The sequence below is a fragment of the Trachemys scripta genome, chromosome 1 (genome assembly GCF_013100865.1).
Source record: "Trachemys scripta elegans isolate TJP31775 chromosome 1, CAS_Tse_1.0, whole genome shotgun sequence".
Lineage (NCBI taxonomy): Eukaryota > Metazoa > Chordata > Testudines > Emydidae > Trachemys > Trachemys scripta.
The window spans coordinates 51,935,043-51,947,613 of NC_048298.1; positions in this window are offsets into that span (position 1 = coordinate 51,935,043).

Here is a 12,571-nt window from a genome sequence, read left to right on the forward strand (position 1 = left end):
ACCTCAACTATGGCAATCAGTTGGATCCCGAGCATTTCAGCAAGATCCAACAGCCAGACATCCAGAAAGATTCTCTGTAGTAACTCAGAGCCCTCTCCATTTAGTGTGCCATCACTAGCCATTGGCTACTAGTAGTTGCAGATCAGGTACATGCTACTGTAGGCAGTCTCATCATACCATCCCCTCCATAAACTTACCAAGCTCAGTCTTGAAGCCAGTTAGGTTTTTTTGCCCCCACTGCTCCCCTTCCAGAACATCACTTCTCTGATGGTTAGAAACTTTCACCTAATTTCAAGCGTAAACTTGTTGATGGACAGTTTATATGTCCACATGGACACTTAACTTAAATAACTCCTCTCTCTCCCTGGTATTTATCCCTCTAATGTATTTACAGAGAGAGAATGTATCTCCCCTCAGCCTTCATTTGGTTAGGCTTAACAAGTCAAGCTTTTTGAGTCTTTTCCATTCCTTTGATCATCCTAGTAGCCCTTTTCTGTACCTGTTCCAATTTGAATTCATCTTTCCTAAAAATGGGAGACCAGAATTGCACACAGTATTCCAGACGATGTCTCACCAGTGCCTTATATGATGGTACTAACACTTCCCTGTCTCTACTGGAAATACCTTGCCTGATGCATTTTAGGATTGCATTAACCTTTTTCATAGCCACATCACATTGGCGGCTCATAGTTATCCTGTAATCAACCAATACACCCAAGTCTTTCTCCTCCTTTGTCACTACCAGCTGATAAGTCTCCAGCTTATAGCAAAAATACTTCTTGTTAGTCCCTAAGTGCATGACTTTGCACTATTAAATTTCATCCCATTTCTATTACTCCATTTTTCAAGGTCTTCCAGATTTTCTAGTACGATTTGCCAATCCCTCATCTGTATTAAGAATACCTTCCAACTTTGTGTCATCCACAAATTTTATTAGCACACTCCCACTTTTTGTGCCAAGGTCATTAATGAAAATGGTAAATAAGATTGGTCCCAAGACCGATCCCTCAGGAATTCCACTAGTAGCCTCCTTCCATCCTTGACAGTTCACCTTTCAGTATGACCCACTGTAGTCTCCCCTTTAATCTGTTCCTTACCCATCTTTCAATTCTCATATTAATCTCCATCGTCTCAAATTTAACTGATAATTTCCCATGTGGAATCGTATCAAATGCCTTATTGAAATCCAGGTAGATTAGCTCTACTGCATTTCCTTTGTCTAAAAATTCAGTTATTTCCTCAAAGAAGGAAATCAGGTTCGTCTGGCACAATCTACCTTTTGTAAAACAGTGTTGTATTTTATCCCAATTACTATTTACCTCTGTCTTTAACTACTTTCTCTTTCAAAATTTGTTCTAATGGGCTACTGTCAGTTTCTACTAAACCTCTTCTTTATAATTTGGATTTTGTTTGCACCCACAATGGGGTAGATATTATGAATACACACAAACCAATCCAGCCCCTACTGCAAAATGCTTACAAGCATAGATTAACAATTATGTAAGAATCCTCTTCAGAAGAAAAGTGCATATTGGGCAACTAATATAAAATTTCATTAGAAGCCTGTGCAAAAAGCCCTTTTTGTCTTCCTATTTTCCAGTAACATGGAGCCATGTCTAACTTCTCACATCTTCAGAGTCTAATTTACATTTGATAAATTATACATCAGTTCTGGTCAACCTTGACAGATGTACAGTACTTAGGAAAACCTTAAGTGCTATATGGGTTCCTATTCACTAAACCTCAGAATAATGAAAAACGACACAATATTTAACGAGAGATTGCAGAAGAAAACAACTGGAGAATGGAGTTAGTTCCAGCTTTCTCCCTTGTCACCAAGAGAGAACCTACTAAGATGTATGCATCACCTTAAAAAAGAAAAGTTGTGACATTGCATCAAACTAGTATGTTTTAGGAGCAATAATCATATCTGAGAATTTACCTTGGTGCTATTTATAAATTTTGGCTTTTTGTTAGGATTGACTTACCACATAAAGCTGCTATCCGTTCTTCCAGCAGTGCTTCGGTGCAACAGGAGGTTTACTGACTGGCATGAACAACTGTGATCCTATTATGCTACTATGTATTCTTTACATTGTTTTTTAAAATGTTGCGGATTGACTTTAACTAAACTTGGTTAAGCCCCAGCTATTTCTGTTTATTGTGTGTATTATGGTTGAGTCTACGTGCCCAACTGAGATCAGAACCCCATTGTCCTAAGCACTATCCAAATTCATATTGTACATAAAGACTAAAACAGAAGATAGACAAAGTAAAGGGGAAAGGAATTACTTTTATTCCCATTTTACAGCCGGAAAGCTGAGATGTAGTGAGATTACAGCGCAAATCCTGAAAGGTATTTAGGCATCTAACTCCCATTGATTTCAGTGAAAGTTAGGCACCTACTTACTTTGCCAAAGGTCACACAGGGAGATTGTGGCAGACCTGAGAACTGAACCTAAACCTCCTGAGTCCCAATGCAGTGCTTAAGCCTGTAACTGTCCTTCCTACTAGTACCTGAACCTTAGCCTGATAGCTATTTATCCTCTCTTAGCACCCATCCCTTAGGGCTTCCATTATTGCTTCAACAGTTCAACAGGTGATCATGCTTCTACCTTTACTGTACAGGACTCTTGGTTTAGAACTCATTCTTGCTTTCCAGGTGTCTGTCAAATCTACTTTCTCTTTGGAAAACATTTTCCAAATGTATTTTTAGTCTGACCATTGTTGTCATCTTCTCTTTCCCTGTAGGGAGTGGGGTATTTTTGTTTGTTTCCTCTTGCATTGGGCCCCATATATTTGTTTTTGTTTGTTTGTTTTGCTTAAAGATTTAAGATTTTTATTAGAATTTTTTTGTTATAAGGTTGTTTTATTGTAATTATTATTGTTGAAATATCCCAAACATTTCTAAAGAAAAGGGAAGGCACTTCATAAATGGTTCATGTTTATGACGAAATATTGTGTGTGGGCAGAGTGGTTCCACCAGTTGAACAATCATTCATCATAACTTCCAACATGGCTCTGTGTGACACACTTTCGGCACACAGGGAGACTAGTCCTGTAGACCTGACTTAGGCAAAACTATCACTGTTTCCTGAATAAGGAGTCTTGCCTGAATAAGGACTGCTGATTAGGCCCAATATATCTGATTAAGCCACATAGAAGACTCCTCTAAATCCTGGCCTTGGATATACACGAAGGGTAGGTGACCAAGTGTCAGTTTTTTGACCGGAACACCTGGTCGAAAAGGGATCCGGGCGGTTCTGTTCTGGTTGGCAGCCCCGCATAGCGGGGCTGGCAGGCTCCCTGCTAGCCTCTGTGTTATGCAGCTCCCGGGAAGCAACTGGCATGTTTCACCTCTGGCTCCTATGCATAGGGGCAGCCAGGGAGCTCCGCATGTTGCTCCTGCCCCAAGTGCCACCCCTGCAGCTCCCATTGGCCGGGAACCATGGCCAATGGGAGCTGTGTGGGCGGCGCCTGTGGACGGGGCAGCGTGCAGAACCGCCTGGTCATGCCTCTGCATAGGAGCTGGAGGGGAAACATGCCACTGCTTCTGGGAGCTGCTTCAGGTAAGCACCGCCTGGAGCCTGCACCCCCTAATCCCCTCCTGCACGTGAAATCCCTCATTCCCGGCCTCACATCAGAGCCCGGAGCCCTCGCCTCCCCGCATTCCAATCCCCTGCCTCAGGCCAGAGCCTCCTTCCATACTCCAAACGCCTCAGCTTTGCCCCCCTGCCCGGAGCCCCCTCCTGCACCCCAAATCCATCATCCCAGCCCCACCCCAGAGCCTACACCCCCAGCCGGAGCTCTCACCTCCTCTTGCATCCCAACCCACTGCCTAAGCCCGGTGCTCCCTCCCGCACTCTGAACTCCTCATTTTTGGCCCCACCGTAGAGGCCCCCCCCCCAGCTGGAGCCCTCACCCCCTCCCACACCCCAGTCCCCTGAGCCAGCCTGGTGAAAACGAGCAAGCAAGTGAGGGTGGGGAGAGTCAGTGACGGGGGTGGGGGGGATAGCGGGGTCAGAAGGAGCAAGGCGTGGGCAGGTCCTCAGAGGAGAGATGGGGCAGGACAAGGGTGTTCAGTTTTGTGCAAGTAGAAAGTTGGCAACCCTAATGAAGGGTTCCCATTTTAGACAATTGTCGACCATACATCTGAGAGCAAAATTTGGTCCTAAAAGTTCAAGAGTAAATAAGGCCCAGATCCACAAATGGATTTAAGTGTCTAACTTCCCATTTAGGCCCCTAGGTCCAAAATTTAAGCATGACTGAGAACCTGAAAAACGCTGCTTGGTTGTCACCTAAACTTATTGGTGGTGAAAAATTTTGCAAAAGTTTCCTAAACACCTATATTTCTGCTGTGGGCATGAGTGCAATGCCTCAGTCTAGGTGTCTGGCTGCCTCTCTGATGCTCAAACCCCAGCAGGATCCTCAGGCCAGGGAACCTCTATCTTCACCTGGTTTATCTTGTCTGAGGGGCCCAAAGGAGAAGGTGGTGCCTCCCTTATAACTTTTAACCCAGTGGGTAGAATACTCAGCTGAGATGTGAGAGACCCAGGTTCAGTTTCTCCCTTTGTCTGAAAGGATTTGAAGAAGGGTCTCTCACCACTCAGGAGAGTGCCTTAACTGCTGGGCTATTCCCATGTGGGGCTTTAATGTTGAAGCTGTTCCACTCTGGATAAATAATTAAATGGTCATTGAAGCAGGGGGAGTGAGCCCTGGGTCTCCCATCTCCTAGGTTTATTCCCTAACCATGCTCCCTACCTCTGACCCAATGATATGTTGTTAAGTATTTATCCAAAGTAGATACCACTTAAGACCCTTTCTGGAGCAGAAGTTCATTTTTGAGTACACAATAGTATTTGCTTAGTAGTAAATTCTGTAGCAATACCATTTCAGTTATAACTCCTGTGATTAGCTTCTTATAACTTTTGAAAAATTCTCCTTGGGATGTAAATTTGCCACACTTGGCCTCAAAAGCGAAGTTCTGGAGAGAAAATTAGGGGAAAACCCATTGAGCTGTTACTGTAATTACATCTTTTTCCTCCTGCAAATTGTAAAGCCAGATTTGCACTTAGTGATGTGACTATTTTAGTGATATGACTGTGGTGTACCAGAGTTAGCTGTTTAGGTGGAGAGGGAAAATAAGTTGTTCTATAGGACTGTAGCCAGGAACCAGGCAGGAAAACTGGTGAGGAGGCAGTCAGAGAGAATGCAGGTTTTCTGCAAAGGTAACATGTTCTAAAGTTTGCTCTGCTCATTTCTCCGCTCCTTTTACCTGAGTGAGGTGAGACCTACTGATCCTAATCAGGACCATTATTATGCTAACATTAATAAACACAGGATATTTCTTAAAAGCAGTGAAGTTAATTAAATTTTAAAGTTAAAGTTAAAAGTGCCTGTTGTGATGGAGGATTTTTTTATTTTTATTTTTTTCCCCCTGAGTGCTGGAACTGCTAAAGTTAAGGTAAAGGCTCAGATTCAGCTCCTATCTGGCATTTTGACACCTCTTTCATGCTGCCTTCTTGTTCTTCACAGTCTAAGACTTCACTTACTTTATAATAAAAATAAAATAGTCTGTAGTAGATATGCTTGCTGAGATACACTCAGGTTGCATTTTCAAGGCTAATTGATGCAGTGCGGTCTGTATGTATTTATAAAATATGAAATAAGAGCTCTAAGAGGTGTGACTTGCCCCATTCATTTCCATGTGTACTACTCAGATGCCAATAATAGTACTTTAAATGTCATCATTGTTAACTCACTGCTCCTTAAAGCAGAAAGAGGGAGCAATATATTATGAAGATCTGCACAAACTACTGTGACATAGCTCATTTGGCACTACCACTGAGTGAGAGAATACAGCTTACTCCCCCTTCACCTGCCCATTTAAGAAAGAGCCAAGCCCCTAGAGCCTAGGGTTGTTCAATGGGCAATTTGAATTTCCACCCAAGGGAGAGCTAACTCAAGAAGTCCAGAGGAGCATATGAACATCTCCACTCCTGAGGCTTTGATGTATTTGGACCTCACTGAGGGGTAGCTGAGCCCAGAGGAGCATGCACTGTTATATTTTAACATCTGTACAATCTAGTGGGAGTAATATCTCATGTGGATACTTTATTTTGTGGGGAAGGCTTGGAATAGAGTACCAATAGCATTTTTCCAATCTGTCTCCTTTAAGCTGCCCTGAGTAGTGTGACTTGGTCCAGTGCTTTTTATATCTTGTGGTATCTTGAAGGTAAGTTTTCCACTTCAAGTGGTGAATAAATCTCTTAATTAAACAACAATTGATAGAAATCATTCTCCAAGATGGATTCTTTCAAGAAAGAAGACATGTTAAATATATACATACTTTAAATCTTAGAATTCTACCAGAAAAGTAATAAGTTGATTTAAAGTTACTTTTTAAGAATTGTATCTAAAAATGTTCATGCTTTTTCATAGTATCTGATGTCATGTGAAATTTCATGCAAATTCTAGAAAAGCCCAGTATTTTTTTTGGGGGGGGGGAGGCAAGAATATTCAAGATATAATTATTAGAATGGTTTCCCAAAACAGTTTATTTTTTTGCCATGGAAGCCAATTGGACACTATTTTCCCCCAATAAAAATTAATCTCCTGTTCAATCTACCTTCCTGATTCCAGGCTACAGCCATTGGCAACTTTCGTCTGTACCTCTTTTAATTCCTGTCCATTTTCACTTGAGTTGTCTCTTTTTTCATTCTAAAATTTACTGGGTAGAAAGTCATAATATAAATTCTTTCTATTCCTTGGGAAAATCTGATGTAACTTCAGCCATCTTTTAAAATGATTTGGTTCAATATTGCATCATGAACTGGCAAACTGAATGGTCTGTGAGAATTAAATCTGAATTAAGTTACTTCTGTTGTTTTCTTTCCTGTATAACTGATTAAAGATGTCATGGTAAGGGACTGCCAGAAACAACAGGAAAAAAACAATGTTAAATTGTTCCAGATGTTGTGAAACAAACACAGACCTATTATGAAGTTATTAAAAATTGGATCACTGTCTCTGTTGATTATTCCACCTAACACTTCGTATCCAACGTGGTTTTTTAAAAAAAAAGCATGTTTAGAGAAGCATTTGGGCTAAAAAATTTGTCTGGAAGCTTAATGCATCCAGCTTTGGGATATTCTCCGCAAACAGCCACTAATGATAGATAAATGATCAAGGTTTATAAAGCATGTCAGAATCCCTATTTTGAATGTATAGGTGGGCCCAGCATAACAGTAAGCATACAGACAGGAGGATTTCATCTCTGATCCTTCTAAGCCTGCTGGATAAATGGAGTTTGTACTTTGCAGTTTCCCACATTGTATTCTCAAGAGTCCCATCATTAAACCTCAGCATGGTATTGTTCTGCTGTTCCCTAATAGTAACAACAGTCTCCAATGCATGCTCTGTTCCAATCTATCTTCAAATGCCACTACATTATTGCCTATTTTTTGTAGTAGTCTATATATCACACTTGCAAATTCATTTCTAATTTCCTGATCTACAAAGTAAAAACATGTTTCTGTTTTATTTTAGCAACTGTATAGCTGATACAGATTTCTCCATAATGTATTGTTGACTAGATGTTAAAAATTAATACTCAGACAGGTGAAATACTTATAAATGATGGACTAATATTACCCAAAATGCGGTTGAAAGGGGTAGAATGCATTGAATTTATTCCAGCATATTTCTAACCACCTGTTGCCTCAATCATCTTCCAGTGAAATGGATTCCTATTGATCTCTTTCATCTTTGTTGGCTTCTTGCATTCTGCAACAGCTGTTGGCTTCATTTGAGAGGCATACAGCAAAACAAATACAGAGTTTTATATAACAAACATATTTTGAAAAAAAAATAGATATAGAAGTCTAGGTATGTTTTTAATGTTAGGATTTTCCACTAAATACGTGACAGGAACTAGTTAACACATTTTTAATTTATAAAAACATTATTTTTAATCAACATAATTTCTATGAAAACTTCACATATTTTGAATAATTGTTTGTAATTATCTTGTGGGTGGCATGCCCTTGCCTCAGGGCTTACAATGTGTCTATCTTTTCATCCTCTCCAAGGAAGGGGAGAAAGGGGTTTAAGCCCTTTCCACCAAAAGGGTAGGGTTGTAGGGAAGCCTGGGTCTTCTCTCTCCACAAGACCCCAACCCAGGGCTATATGAGAGGCAGTGATAACAAACTCTCTGGAGTGCTTTGGGGCTGGCTCCCTGGGCCACTTCCTACCACTTCCCCTCCAGGTCTTAAAGTCCAAGAAGAAATAGCACAAAACAACTGAATCTTTGGCTCAGCTGGTAGCCACCTTCTTTGCATGCTAGCCCCAGCTTCATGCTGGTCTAGCTTCCTGGTTTCACTGTCATCACCTGGGGTCTGCAACTCTCCCTCTACCCTGGGTTTCAGGCAGGCTGTAGTCCCAGATTAGCCCCTATCTCCAGTCAGCCTCCAAGGCTTCTCTCAGTTTTCAGCCCAAGAGAGAGAGCTCCCTCCCAGCTACCTCTCACTGGAATCCTTTCCATGGATGCTCCTCCAGAGCCTGGGATAGCTGCAACTTGCAGTAAGGACTCTGGCTATACCTTATTCAGGGTCTCCCAAGATAGGTCTCTCTGCCTTTACTGTCCCTGTCTTGTCTCGTTTCTCCCTCCCTCCCCTCTGAGCTGTCTGTCTCCCTTTTCAGCTCCTCCTTCCGCTGGAGCAGGCTCTGCAAGTGCAGCGGGGCAGATCAATCTGGGCCCAGAACTGCTTCTTAACCCCTGCTATTCCAGTGTGGCTTATATACCTCATCACAAGGACCCTCAGGCTAACTTTTCTGTATCTCATCATGTCTTCTCAATCCAGATTATAAACTGTGATGCAAATTTGTACCTTCTCTTTATGAAAGGGTTAGGGGGAAGGAGGAATGGTGGTACTTTTTGTCTAAGTGAGTTAGTGGAGAAGCACCTGTCTTCCCCCAGTTCAGGGATCACACTGGGGCTTAGGTGGGAGGTGAATGTCCAGATGCCTAGAGGGAGGCAGCAGCACACATGCTCAGAGGTGGAAACAGGCATCTATTGTAAAACCTAGCTGTGGAGTGAGTTCAGGTGTCTACCAGGATGCTGAGCAATGGTTTTGTGGATCACAGTGGTGCCTAAAAATGAGGTTTGGGTGCCTTAATCTGAAGGTTGGGTATCTGAGTACCTTTGTGGGTCCGGACCTAAACCTAATTATCATGCAAATGACAAGTTGTGATGAGTTGTACAAACTCCATACTGACCAGGAAGGCTGCTGTGGGCTGAATCAGCCTCACCCTGCTACACCTGCTGTCAGGCTTAGAGGGAGGGACTAAAAGGGGGAGAGCACAGCTCTGGTGAGATCTGAGTATGAAGGAGCGCGGACCCCATGCTGTGAGAGAAGCCTGGCTGGGGCCAGGAACAGCTTGAGAGGCTGTTCCCTGCTTGCTAGAGCCCACTGGCGGGAAGATGGGACTATTGTTTTGACTTGTCACCAGTGACTCACCAGCAGGTACAAAGTGAGTCTCCTGCAGTTAGTACCCTGCCTGAAGAGGCTAAATAAGACCTTTTATTTCCTTACACTCATTTAGGACGCAGCAGTGGTTTGTCCTGTGCCCAGAAGACCTCAAGTGTTGATGCACTGCCTCTCAACCGCCTTGCTCTTTCTCCACATCATCCACATAGGTCTAGGTGGTTTACTGACAATCTGTGACAGATCTATTGTGAGGGGAGGAGGCAGGTATGCCTTTGATGGAGAACTGGCACAGCATCTGCTGAGCTGTAGTCTTGAGTGTCTAGGAACTCCTATTTTATGGCCTACACCCCTCACACTTCTTCTGTCACTTTGTCACTACCAAAACTCTCACCTTCCTTTCTCTACTTCCCCTAGGGTGACCAGATAGAAAGTGTGAAAAATCGGGATAGGGGGTGGGGGGTAATGGGCTCCAATATAAGAAAAAGCCCTGAATATCAGGACTGTCATAAAATCATGACATCTGGTCACCTTAACTCCCACCCCCCCTTATTCTTCCACTCTTCCCCATACCTGCGCTGCCTTCAACATAATTTTCTCTCTTACCTTCACTGCAGCCCCAGTATTATTTCTAGAGTATTATTTCTAAAAGACTTTGTCTTTTAAATAATCACCCATCTAATTTGCTGTTTTTTGGAACTTAGGACAATACTTACCCTATTGCTCATTAAAAAGCCTTCCTTCAATAATAAAAACTGAAGCATAACAATGAGGATAGGAGATGTAGGTGGGGACAGGGGATGGAAAGCTAAAAGCTATGTGGCTGAATCCTAAAATGGCAAGAGTGTGGTCCACTTTGCTTTACAGGTGAGATTACATCTTAAAAGCCTTGGGAAATTGCCCATAGGGCAGAATGTGGATGCTTGGTTACACTGGTCTACAATTTTTGAGAAGTCGTCTGCTTCAGAGATAAAATGTGCTATTTATTATGTATTTTGATGTGCTGAATTCAAATATGACAATTAAAACAACTGATTGGCTACTGTTTCTAAGATATTTAAGTTTTTACATTTTATGTCTATGTATATTGTGTAGATAGTAGAGTTTTAATCATAAATTGTAAACCTAGGTCTTTTCATGTGTTTATGGTTGCTTTACACAATAATATTTCACCTGTCCTGTTTATGCAACACTTTAAAAATCAGCAAAAGGGTTATATAAATAAAATTTATTATGAAACAAAGGGCAAAAAACGATTATGTACCTAGTTTAGTCCTATTCAGTGACTACTCGTCGCTTCTTGGCTTGTCTCTTGTATTCATTAAATGGAGCATCTCTTGTCACTGTCCAGCAGTAGTCTGCAAGCATTGATGGGCTCCATTTGCCCTGATAGTGTTTCTCCATTGTTGCAATGTCCTGGTGAAATCGCTCGCCGTGCTCGTCGCTCACTGCTCCGCAGTTTGGTGGAAAAAAATCTAGATGAGAGTGCAAAAAATATATCTTTAGTGACATGTTGCAACCAAGGCTTTTGTATGCCTTGAGGAGGTTTTCCACCAACAACCTGTAGTTGTCTGCCTTGTTGTTTCCGAGAAAATTTATTGCCACTAACTGGAAGGCTTTCCATGCCGTCTTTTCCTTGCCACGCAGTGCATGGTCAAATGCATCATCTCGAAGAAGTTCACGAATCTGAGGACCAACAAAGACACCTTCCTTTATCTTAGCTTCACTTAACCTTGGAAATTTTCCCCGGAGGTCCTTGAAAGCTGCTTGTGTTTTGTCAATGGCCTTGACAAAGTTCTTCATCAGACCCAGCTTGATGTATAAGGGTGGTAACAAAATCTTCCTTGATTCAACAAGTGGTGGATGCTGAACACTTTTCCTCCCAGGCTCCAATGACTGTCGGAGTGGCCAATCTTTCTTGATGTAGTGGGAATCTCTTGCACGACTATCCCATTCGCAGAGAAAACAGCAGTACTTTGTGTATCCAGTCTGCGGACCAAGCAAGAGAGCAACAACCTTCAAATCGCCACAAAGCTGCCACTGATGTTGATCATACTTTATGCACCTCAAAAGTTGTTTCATGTTGTCATAGGTTTCCTTCATATGTACTGCAAGACCAACTGGAATTGATGGCAAAACATTGCCATTATGCAGTAAAACCGCTTTAAGACTCGTCTTCGATGAATCAATGAACAGTCTCCACTCATCTGGATCGTGAACGATGTTGAGGGCTGCCATCACACCATCGATGTTGTTGCAGGCTACAAGATCACCTTCCATGAAGAAGAATGGGACAAGATCCTTTTGACGGTCACGGAAACCCTAACATCACCTGCCAGGAGATTCCACTGCTGTAGTCTGGAGCCCAACAGCTCTGCCTTACTCTTGGGTAGTTCCAAATCCCTGACAAGGTCATTCAGTTCACCTTGTGTTATGAGGTGTGATTCAGAGGAGGAGGATGGGAGAAAATGTGGGTCCTGTGACATTGATGGTTCAGGACCAGAAGTTTCATCCTCTTCCTCTTCCTCGTCTGACTCAAGTGAGAATGATTCTGGTGCATCAGGAACCGGCAGTCCTTCTCCGTGGGGTACTGGGCGTATAGCTGATGGAATGTTTGGATAATGCACAGTCCACTTTTTCTTCTTTGACACACCTTTCCCAACTGGAGGCACTATGCAGAAGTAACAATTGCTGGTGTGATCTGTTGGCTCTCTCCAAATCATTGGCACTGCAAAAGGCATAGATTTCCTTTTCCTGTTCAACCACTGGCAAAGATTTGTTGCAGCATATGTGTGGGGCCCACCTCTTGTCCTGATCTCCAATTTTGCAGCCAAAATAAAGGTGATAGGCTTTCTTAACCATAGTGGTTATACTGCGCTTTTGTGATGCAAAAGTCACTTCACCACAAACATAGCAGAAGTTATCTGCACTGTTCAGACAAGTACGAGGCATCTCTGCTCACTTTGGCTAAACAGAAATGTGTCCCTTTGCAAAATCAAACACTGACAAATAAGAGAGCACGACACTGTATGATTTCTAGAGCTGATATAGGGCAATTTGTTCAGCAGAGTGATGTAAGCTTCGTT